Source organism: Aythya ferina, assembly GCF_964211825.1.
Source record: "Aythya ferina genome assembly, contig: HAP1_SCAFFOLD_75, whole genome shotgun sequence".
In the NCBI taxonomy this organism is placed as follows: domain Eukaryota; kingdom Metazoa; phylum Chordata; class Aves; order Anseriformes; family Anatidae; genus Aythya; species Aythya ferina.
In genome coordinates, this window is record NW_028181436.1 from 305,281 (window position 1) to 316,913 (window position 11,633).

Sequence of the window (11,633 nt, forward strand, 5' to 3'; positions counted from 1 at the left end):
ATTCAGGTTTAAGATGCCATTAGTTCCGACCTGACTCAAACAGCAGCCACCAAATGGTGGGGGTGCCTCTCCTAGATCAAACCAGAAATCAGGAACCAAAGCCCTCCCGGACGAGCGCCCACTTGTAATAAATGACTGGGTCCCAAATAGGATTGCAATTGAAATTTACAATTTATTAAATGAATAGAGGTAAGCAAGCAGCGCTGGGTGCGCCACGAGTCTCTGCTCCACCAAGACACACACAAGTTACATTAGGCGGCTGGTTTTTATGCTGCTAGGCTAATACATATTCATTACTACTTCTACAAAAGGCAGGGTTATTCTAATTAGTTCCCAGAATCCAAACCCTCCCACTGGTGCAGGCGTTATCAGTCTCCGGTGGTCCCTCTGGGGGCCGCTCGTACTGAAGGCTCGTAGTCTTCCTCCCAGGCTTTTCTCTTGTCCATCTCCTTTGTCCATCTTGGCTGGATGGCAGACACTTGCATAGTGTCCCATGCAACAGTTGTAATAGTTAGCAGTTATTCTGAAACCCCTTTGTTCTCTTATCCTCTATTGACCGGAATTGCTGGACCATTCCTTTGCAAGATTCAAGAACTATATATATTAACCACTCTGGTTTTCTTAGACTTTTCATCATATCATGCGGCCCTAGCATTGTTCCATATTGACACGAATCAGATGAACTCATTTCACACTGTTAAGCTGTCTTATCACTGCAAGCATATCTCAATACCACCTTCCTTCCCTCTACAGGATGTAACTGCGCAAAAACAACATTTTTATTCCCACAACCTTGATCCCCTTACCCTGAAGTCCTTATTCCCCTTAAACATAGCAACTCTAACCACAACCCTAACCCTTATTATCAACCCCCTAACGCTAATGACACTGACCTTAATCCAAACCCCAAACTGCCCCTAACCCCAGACAACCAACAACGAAACACACACACACAAAGATGGAAACTACAAAAAAGGCAAAACCCACGATACAGGCCCCAAATCACAAATACGTAACCAAAATGCTACAGAAAAGCCCCAGATGCAGGCCCCAAATGCTACTGCTAGGCCTCAAAAGCTCAAGATGCATCCCAAAGCAAAAATGCAGACCCCAAACGTTACAGAAAAGCCCCCAAACCCAGGCTGCACAAGTCTACAAGCAGGCCCCAAACTGCCAACAGAAGCAGGCACCAACCACACCCAGATGCAGACCCCAACTGCCCACAAGCAGCTCCTACCCCACCACCCCCTCCCAAGAACTGGACTCCACCCAGACACTGGCCCAAGACCCGGGCCCGTCCCCCGCCATCCCCCCTACCCTCCCCCCCGACACAGGTGTACAAGCAGCTCACAACCCGCCCCTTCAGAGACCGGTCCCACTCCCCCCCCCCCTCCCCAAGACATGGGATGCGGAGGTGTACAACCAACTCCCAACTCCCTCCCCCTCAAAGGGAGGCCCCAAAGACCCCCAAATGGAGGCTCCTAGAGTGAACAAGCACCTCCCAACTCCCCCAGGCACAGGCCCACCCCCCCCCCCCCCAAACACAGGCCACAGAGGTGTATAAACAGCCCAGACCCCCCTCCAAGACCATGGCCCCTATAGTGTACAAGCAGCTCCCAACCACCCACAGATGCAGGCCCCAACCCTTTTCAAAAGGGAGGCACCTAGAATGCATGAGCAACTCCCAACCCCCCTCAAATAAAGACCCCAAAAGTGTACAAGTAGCTCCCCCCCTGAGACAGGACCCAAAGGTGTACAACCAGTTCCCAACACCCCTGAGACACAGGCCACAACCCCCTCCCCAGACACAGGGACCCAAATTCTACAAGCAGCTCCCAACCCCTGCCAGGCAGGCCCCCTACCCTATACAAGCAGCTCCCAACCCTCCCCACCCCCCCCGAGGGAGGCCCCCAAGCCCCCCACAAACACAGGCCCCTACAGTGTACAGGCAGCTCCCAGCCACCCACAGATGCTGGCCCCAAAGTTGTACAAACAGCTCCCAGCCACCCTGCAGAAACAGATTCCTACATTGTACAAGCAGTTCCCAGCCCGCTAGACACAGGCCCTGACCCCCCACACATGCAGGCCCCAAAGGTGTACAAGCAGCTCCCACCCCTCCCCCAGACGCAGGTCCCAAGCCCCCCCCCCCCAAACACAGGCCCCTACAACCAGCACCCAACCCCCTACCCCCGATGCCAGGCCCAAAGGTGTAGAAGCAGCTCCAAACCTCCTCCCTCAACCCAGGCTCCAACAGTGTACAAGCAGCTCCCAACCAACCCTCCCCTTCCCCCCCGCCCCCCGACACAGGCTCCAAAGGAATACAAAGAGCTCCCACCCCTCCTCCAGATGCAGGTCTCAACCCCCCCCCGCCCCCAGAAGCAGGCCCCAAAGGTGTAGAGTCAGCTCCCAACCCCCTCAATGCTGGCCCCTAGGGTCTACAAGCAGCTCCCCCCTTGCCCCCAGATACCGGCCCCCAGACACAGACCCCAAAAGCCTAATCACAGGCCCTGAACTCTAGAGGCAGGCTCCAAAACCCAGGACAAAGCCCCAGTGGTTCGAGACAGGGCCCAAATCCCAGACACAGGCCCCAAACGCTAAACATATGCCAAAAGTATTAGTGCTGGTGCCAAATGTTACAGACAGGCCCAAAAGCCCGAGATGCTCAAGGCTGAGACGTAACTTGGCTTTCTGAATTACTGGAAAGCAGCTTTCATTCTCAGATAATTGTGCGCAGGCTAGATAGGATGGGGCTTCAGGCACCTTTTCACCTGAGGAAACACACTGCCATCAGGCACCGCTGTGCCAGACAAGCTTGTTCTGCCAGAACACCCTACTCAGATGCACTGTGGCATTCAAGTGAACTGCTTTCATGCAAATATAACGACTGATGTTACAACCCACCTTGCCTGTGGCACCTGATGAACAGAAGAGTAAGCCACCGCAGCGCTTCAAAACCATCCCTGCACGTGCCGCTCCTTGTCGCTCTCTGGCCTTATCTCATATCCTTATCCACTTCTGTGGAGAGCCTGCCACGGCACCTGCAAAGCAAGACGGACACCTTTCATAGTCACCTTGTGCTACTTGGTCGTTCTGCTCCAACCCAGCTCATGACCAGCCCCTCTTCTTACACAGCTCTTCAGAGTGCAGTTTGCTCCTTTGAGCCTGTGCGAGACACCTGTGAAAGAAAAAGAAACGCATAGGCCGATGCAGCATCCAAAGACACAGCACAACTAGGTAAGTTACTCTCATCTGCTCCCTTACCTCTGCTGCTTACCAGCCCCCGAGGCAGATGCTTCAATCTACCCTCTTCAAACAGCTACAACACCTCTAAAAGACAAAGAGGGGATGCTTAGAGGAACAGTGAGACCTACAACACAACAACTGCTACATCTGTTCCTCACTCACCTTGCCAGAGGCAGCTCTGCGTGTGACGTCCCAGGTTGTACACTGCGTTACCTAACCCTTACCGTAACCCTTACCCTAAACCTTCTCACCCTTACCATTACCCAAATCCTTACCTTTACTTTTTCCTTACCCTTACTCTTTAACCATAACCTTACCCTTACCCTATACCTTACTCCAACCCTTCCCCTTACCTTCCCCTTCCCCTTCCCCTTAACCTAACCCTAAACCTTAAAGCTTACCGTAAAGCTTACCCTTTCTGCTACACTTACCCTTAGCCTAAATCTAAACCTTACACTTACCCTTAGCCTAACCCTCACCCTTACCATTACCCATACCCTTATTCTTACTCTTACCCTAACCCTTACCTTTACACTTACGGTTACCATTAACCTTACCCTTACCCTAACACTTATCCTTAACCTAACCCTTACCCTAAACCTTACACTTACTCTTAACATTAACCTTACCCTTAACCTTTAGCTAATACTTAATCTTACGTTTTTCTCACCCTAACCCTATAATTAACCATAACCATTACCCTAACACTTAACCTTACCCTTACAATAAGCCACACAACAACACTTAAATGTACACTTACGCTTAAACTTGCCCTAGCAATTACTCGTACAATTAAAATATTAATTAATTAAATTAAAAAATTTTAATTTAAAATAAATTGAATTAAAAAATTTAAATACCCTTATCCTTATACCTTATCCTTAACCCTCACCCTTATCATTACCAATACCCTTACTCTTACACTTATTCTTATACATACAACTTACCCTTTTCCTAACACTTAACCCTAACCTAACTCTAACCCTAAACCTTACCTGAACCCTTTCCAGTACCATTACATTAACCCTTACCCTTAACCTAAACCTTACACTTGCTCTTAACCTTAACCTAATACTTACCTTTACGTTTTCCTCACACTAACCCTAAAATTAACCCTAACCATTACCCTAACAGTTACCCCTAACCTAACCCTTACTCTAACACTTACAGTGACCCGTACACTTAAACATACCCTTACACTTACTCTTACCCTAACCCTTACCCTTACCATAACCCATACTCTAACACATACTTCCACCCGTACCCTTACGCTTTCCGTTACCCTAACTCTTACTCTTACCCTTACCCTTACCCTTACCCTTACTCTTACCCTATCCCTTACCCAATCCCTTACCCTATCCCTTACCCTTAACCTAACCCTAAACCTTACCCTTATCCTAACACTTACCCTTACCGTAAACCTTACCCTTTCTGCTACACTTACCCTTAGCCTAAATCTAAACCTTACACTTAACCTTAGCCTAACCCTCACCCTTACCATTACCCATACCCTTATTCTTACTCTTACCCTAACCCTTACCTTTACACTTACGGTTACCATTAACCTTACCCTTACCCTAACACTTATCCTTAACCTAACCCTTACCCTAAACCTTACCCCAACCCTTACCCTGACCCTTACATTAACCCTAACCCTTACCCTAAACCTTACACTTACTCTTAACCTTAACCTTAGCTGTAACCTAATACTTACCCTTACGTTTCCCTCACCCTAACCCTAAAATTAACCCTAACCATTACCCTAACACTTAACCTTACCCTAACCCTAAAATTACTCGTACAATTACCCTTACGCTTACCCTTACCCTTAACCTAAGCCGAAACCATACAGTAAACCTTACCCTTTCTGCTACACTTACCCTTAGCCTAAATCTAAACCTTACTCTTACCCTTAGCCTAATCTTTACCCTTAACCTAACCCTAACCCTAAACCTTATCCCAGCCCTTACCCTGACCCTTACATTAACCCTAACCCTTACCCTATAACTTACACTTACTCTTAACCGTAACCTTACCCTTAACCATTACCCTAACACTTACCCTTACGTTTCCCTCAACCTAACCCGAAAATTAACCCTAACCATTACCCTAACACTTACCCTTACCCTAACCCTAACCGTAACTCTAACCCTTACTGTAACCCTTACCCTGACCCGTACCCTTACACTTACCCTTACCCTAAGCCTTTCCCTTACCATGACCCATACCCTAACACGTACTTGTAGCCTTAACCTTACCGTTCCCCTTACCCTTACCTTTACTGTCTTTGTTAGCCTTACACTTACACTTAACATAAACCTTAACCTTAACCTAACCCTTATCATAAGCCATACAACAACACTTACATGTAAATTTACGCTTGACTTACCCTAGCAATTACTCGTACAATTACCCTTAACCTTACTATTAAGCTAACCCTAAACCTTACCCTTATGATAACACTTACCCTTATCCTAAACCTTACCCTTTCTGCTGCACTTACCGTTTGCCTAATTCTAAATCTTACCCTAACCCTCACCCTTACCTAAATCTAACCATTACCCTAAGCCTCACCCTTACCCTTACCATTATACTTACTTTTACCCTTAACCTAAACCTTACCCCAACCGTTACCCTGACCCTTACATTAACCCTAACCCTTATGCTAACCCTAACCCTAACCCTAACCCTAACCCTAACCCTAACCCTAACCCTAACCCTGACCCTGACCCTGACCCTGACCCTAACCCTAACCCTAACCCTAACCCTAACCCTTACTCTAAACCTAACCCTTAACCTAAACCTTACACTTAATCTTATCTTTAACCTTACCCTTAAACTAATACATACCCTTACGTTTCCCTCATCATAACCCTAAAATTAACCGTAACCATTACCCTAACACTTATACTTACCTAACCCTAAACCTTACTCTAACTTTTACCCTGAGCCAGAACCTTAGACTTGCCCTTCCCCTTCCCCTTACTAATACCGTTACCATAACCCTTACCCATACACTTACAGTTACCATTAACCTTACCCTTACCCTAACACTTACCCTTACCCTATCCCTTACACTTATCTTATCCATACAAATTACGCTTTCCCTAACACTTAACCTTAACCTAACCCTAACCCTAAACCTTACCTGAACCCTTACTCTGACCCTTACATTAACCCTTACCCTAGAACTTACACTTAACCTTAACCTTACCCTTAACCTTAACCTAATACTTACCCTTACTTTTCCCTCACCCTAACCCTAAAATTAACCCTAACCATTACCCCAACACTTACCCTTACCCTAACCCTTACCCTTACCATAACCCATACTCTAACACATACTTCTACCCGTACCCGTACCCTTACGGTAACTCTTACCCTTACCGTAACACTTACCCTTACCGTTACCGTTACCGTGGCCCTTACCCTTACCCTTACCCTTACCCTTACCCTTACCCTTACCCTTACCCTTACCCTTACCCTTACCCTTACCCTTACCCTTACCCTTAAACCCTAAACCTTACCCTTACCGTAAACCTTACCCTTTCTGCTACACTTACCCTTAGCGTAAATCTAAACCTTACACTTACCCTTAGCCTTACCCTCACCCTTACCCATACCCTTATTCTTACCCTTTCCCTAACCCTTACCTTTACACTTACGGTTACCATTAACCTTACCCTTACCCTAACACTTATCCTTAACCTAACCCTTACCCCAACCCTTACCCTGACCCTTACATTAACCCTAACCCTTAGCCTAAACCTTACACTTACTCTTAACCTTAACCTTATCCTTAACATTAACCTAATACTTACGCATACGTTTTCCTGACTTTAACCCTAAAACTAACCCTAACCATTACCCTAACACTTAACCTTACCCTAACCCTAACCCTAACCCTTACTCTAACCCTTACCCTGACCTGTACCCTTACCCTTTACCCTTACCCTTATACTCACCCTAATTCTTACCCATACCATAACCCATACCCTAACACATATTTGTACCCTTAACCTTACCGTTACCCTTAACCTTACCCTTACCCTTACTCTATCCCTTACCCTTACGCTTACCCTTAATATAAACCTTACCCTTGACCTTACCCTTACCATAAGCCATACAACAACACTTACATGTACACTTACGCTTGCACTTACCCTAGCAATTACTCGTACAATTACCCTTACTCTTACCCTTACCCTTAACCTAAGCCGAAACCTTAAACCTTACAGTAAACCTTACCCTTTCTGCTACACTTACCCTTAGCCTAAATCTAAACCTTACACTTACCCTTACCTTAACCCTATACTTACCCTTACGTTTCCCTCACCCTAACCCTAAAATTAACCCTAACCATTATTCTAACACTTACCCTTACCCTAACCCTAACCCTTACTCTTACCCTTACCCTGACCCATACCCTTACACTCACCCTTACCCTTACATTACCCTAACTCTTACCCATACCATAACCCATACCCTAACACATATTTGTACTCTTACCCTTACTCTATCCGTTACCCTTACGCTTACCCTTAACATAAACCTTACCATTAATCTTACTCTTACGCTAACCCTTACCCTTACCCTTATCCTTATCCATACCCTTAACCTTACACCAACCCTTCCCCTTAAGCTGAACCTAACCCTAAACCTTACCCCAAACCTTTCCCTGAACTTTACCCCTTCCCTGAAGCCTTACCCTTAACCTAAACCTTACACTTAATCTTAACCTTAACCTTACACTTAACCTTATGCTAGTACTTAACCTTACATTTTTCTCACCCTAATCCTAAAATTAACCCTAACCATTACCCTAACACTTAACCGTTACACTTACCCTTATTCTATCCATTACTCTTACGCTTTCCCTTAACATAAACCTTACCCTTACCATAAGCCATACATCAACACTTACATGTACACTTACGCTTACACTTATCCTAGCAATTACTCGTACAATTACCCTTAACCTAACCATAAACATTAAGGATAAGCTTAAGGGTCACCCTTAAGGTTACCGTTATCCTAACACTTACACTTAAGTTGAGGATAAGGGTTAGAGTAAGGGTAAGTGTTAGGGTAATGGTTAGGCTAATTTTAGGTTTAGGGTGAGGGAAACATAAGGGTAAGTATTAGGTTAAGTTTAAGGATAAGGTTAAGAGTTATGGTAAGGGTTAGGTTTAATGTAAGGGTAAGGGTTTGGGAAACGTTTAGAATAAGGGTAAGAGAAGGGATAATGGTAAGGGTAAGGATGATGTTTAGTGTAAGGGTTAGATTTAGTTAAGGGTAAGGGTTAGTGTAAGTTTAAGAGTAAGGGTAAGTGTAAGGGTATGTGTAAAAGTACGGGTCATTGTAAGGGTTTGAGTAAGGGTAAGCTTTGGGGCCAGCATCTGGGGGTGGCTGGGAGCTGCCTGTACACTGTAGGGGCCTGTGTTTGTGGGGGCCTTGAAGGCCTCCCTCGGGGCAGGGGGGGGGGAGGGTTGGGAGCTGCTTGTATAGGGTAGGGGGCCTGCCTGGCAGGGGTTGGGAGCTGCTTGTAGAATTTGGGTCGCTGTGTCTGGGGGGGGGGTTGGGGCCTGTGTCTCAGGGGTGTTGGGAACTGGTTGTACACCTTTGGGTCCTGTCTCTGGGGGGGGAGCTACTTGTACCCTTACCATAAGCCGTACTCTAACACATACTTCTACCAGTACCCTTACCCTTACCGTAACCCTTACCTTTACCCTTACTCTTACCCTTACCAAAGCATTACCCTTACCCTTAACGTAAGCCTAAACCTTAACCTTATCCTTACACTTACACTTACCATAAACCTTACCCTTTCTGCTACACTTACCCTTAGCCTAAATCTAAACCTTACACTTACCCTAACCCTAACACTTACCCTTACCATTACCCATATACTTACTCTTACCCTAACCCTAAATCTTACTCAAACACTTACCCTGACCCTTACATTAACCCTAAACCGTACCCTAAAACTTACACTTACTCTTAACCTTAACCTTACGCTTAACCTTAACCTACTACTTACCCTTTCTTATCCGTCACCATACACCTAAAATTAACCCTAACCATTACCCTAACACTTACCCTTACCCTAACCCAAACCCTAATCCTAACTCTAAACCTTACCCTGACTTGTACACTTATCCTTATCCTTACACTTACCCTAACACTTACCCTTACACTTATCCTTATACATATAACTTACCCTTACCCTAAAACTTAACCTTAACCTAACTCTAACCCTAAACCTTACCTTAACCCTTACTCTGACCCTTACATTAACCCTTACCCTTACCCTAAAACTTACTCTTAACCTTAACCTTACCCTTAACCTTAACCTAATACTTACCCTTCCGTTTCCCTCACCCTAACCCTAAAACTAACCCTAACCATTACCCTAACACCTACCCTTACCCTAACCCTTACTCTAACCCTTACAATGACCCGTACCCTTACACATACACTTACACTTACCCTTACCCTAAACCTTACCCTTACCATAAGCCATATTCTAACAAATTCTACCCGTACCCTTACCCTTACCGTAATCCTTACCCTTTATGTTACCCTAAACCTTACCCTTACCCTAACACTTACCCTTATCGTAAACCTTACCCTTTCTGCTACATTTACCATTAGCCTAAATCTAAACCTTACACTTACCCTTACCTTAACCCAATACTTACCCTTACGTTTCCCTCACCCTAACCCTAAAATTAACCCTAACCATTATTCTAACACTTACCCTTACCCTAACCCTAACCCTTACTCTAACCCTTACCCTGACCCATACCCTTACACTCACCCTTACCCTTACATTACCCTAACTCTTACCCATACCATAACCCATACCCTAACACATATTTGTACCCTTAACCTTACCGTTACCCTTACCCTTACTCTATCCGTTACCCTTACGCTTACCCTTAACATAAACCTTACCATTAATCTTACCCTTACGCTAACCCTTACCCTTACCCTATCCCTTACACTTATCCTTATCCATACCCTTAACCTTACCCCAACCCTTACCCTTAAGCTGAACCTAACCCTAAACCTTACCCCAAACCTTTCCCTGAACCTTACATTAACCCTAACCCTTAACCTAAACCTTACACTTACTCTTAACCTTAACCTTACCCTTAACCTTAAGCTAGTACTTAACCTTACATTTTTCTCACCCTAATCCTAAAATTAACCCTAACCATTACCCTAACACTTAACCGTTACACTTACCCTTATTCTATCCGTTACTCTTACACTTTCCCTTAACATAAACCTTACCCTTTACCTTACCCTTACCATAAGCCATACATCAACACTTATATGTACACTTACGCTTACACTTATCCTAGTAATTACTCGTACAATTACCCTTAACCTAACCATAAACATTAAGGATAAGCTTAAGGGTCACCCTTAAGGTTACCGTTATCCTAACACTTACACTTAAGTTCATGGTAAGGGTTAGAGTAAGGGTAAGTGTTAGGGTAATGGTTAGGCTAATTTTAGGTTTAGGGTGAGGGAAACGTAAGAGTAAGTATTAGGTTACAGCTAAGGTTAAGGTTAAGAGTAAGTGTAAGGTTTAGTGTAAGGATTAGGGTTAATGTAAGGGTCAAGGTAAGGGTTGGGGTAAAGGTTTAGGTAAAGGGTAAAAATATGTATATTGTAAGGGTGAGGGGTTAGGGTAATGGTTAGATTTTAGTTAGATTTAGGTAAGGGTGAGGGTTCGGGTAAGGTTTAGAATTAGGCAAAGGGTAAGTGTAGCAGAAAGGGTAAGGTTTAGGATAAGGGTAAGTGTTAGGATAAGGGTAAGGTTTAGGGTTAGCTTAATAGTAAGGTTAAGGGTAATTGTACGAGTAATTGCTAGGGTAAGTGCAAGCGTAAGTGTACATGTAAGTGTTGTTGTATGGCTTATGGTACAGGTAAGGTCAAGGGTAAGGTTTATGTTAAGGGTAAGCGTAAGGGTAACGGATAGTGTAAGGGTGAGGGTAAGGTTAAGGGTAACGGTAAGGTTAAGGGTACAAATATGTGTTAGGGTATGGGTAAGAATTAGGGTGAGTATAAGGGTAAGGGTAAGTGTAAGGGTACAGGTCAGGGTAAGTGTAAGAGAAAGGGTTAGGGTTAGGGTAAGGTTAAGTGTTAGGGTAATGGTTAGGGTTAGTTTTAGGGTTAAAGTCAGGAAAACGTATGCATAAGTATTAGGTTAATGTTAAGGGTAAGGTTAAGGTTAAGATTAAGTGTAAGGTTTAGGGTAAGGGTTAGGGTTAATGTAAGGGTCAGGGTAAGGGTTGGGGTAAGGTTTAGGGTAAGGGTTAGGTTAAGGATAAGTGTTAGGGTAAGGGTAAGGTTAATGGTAACCGTAAGTGTAAAGG

General features: G+C 44.8%; 1 long non-coding RNA gene across 1 annotated transcript; it reads right to left on the reverse strand.

Moving 5' to 3' along the window:
• Positions 1 to 248: 248 nt before the first annotated feature.
• LOC311428411 lies at positions 249 to 3,173 on the reverse strand. Its single transcript, XR_014687711.1, has 3 exons — positions 3,129 to 3,173; positions 2,902 to 3,038; positions 249 to 478 (listed from the first exon to the last, which is right to left on the reverse strand). It is a non-coding gene; the product is annotated as an uncharacterized lncRNA (long non-coding RNA).
• Between the last annotated feature and the right edge of the window lie 8,460 nt (positions 3,174 to 11,633).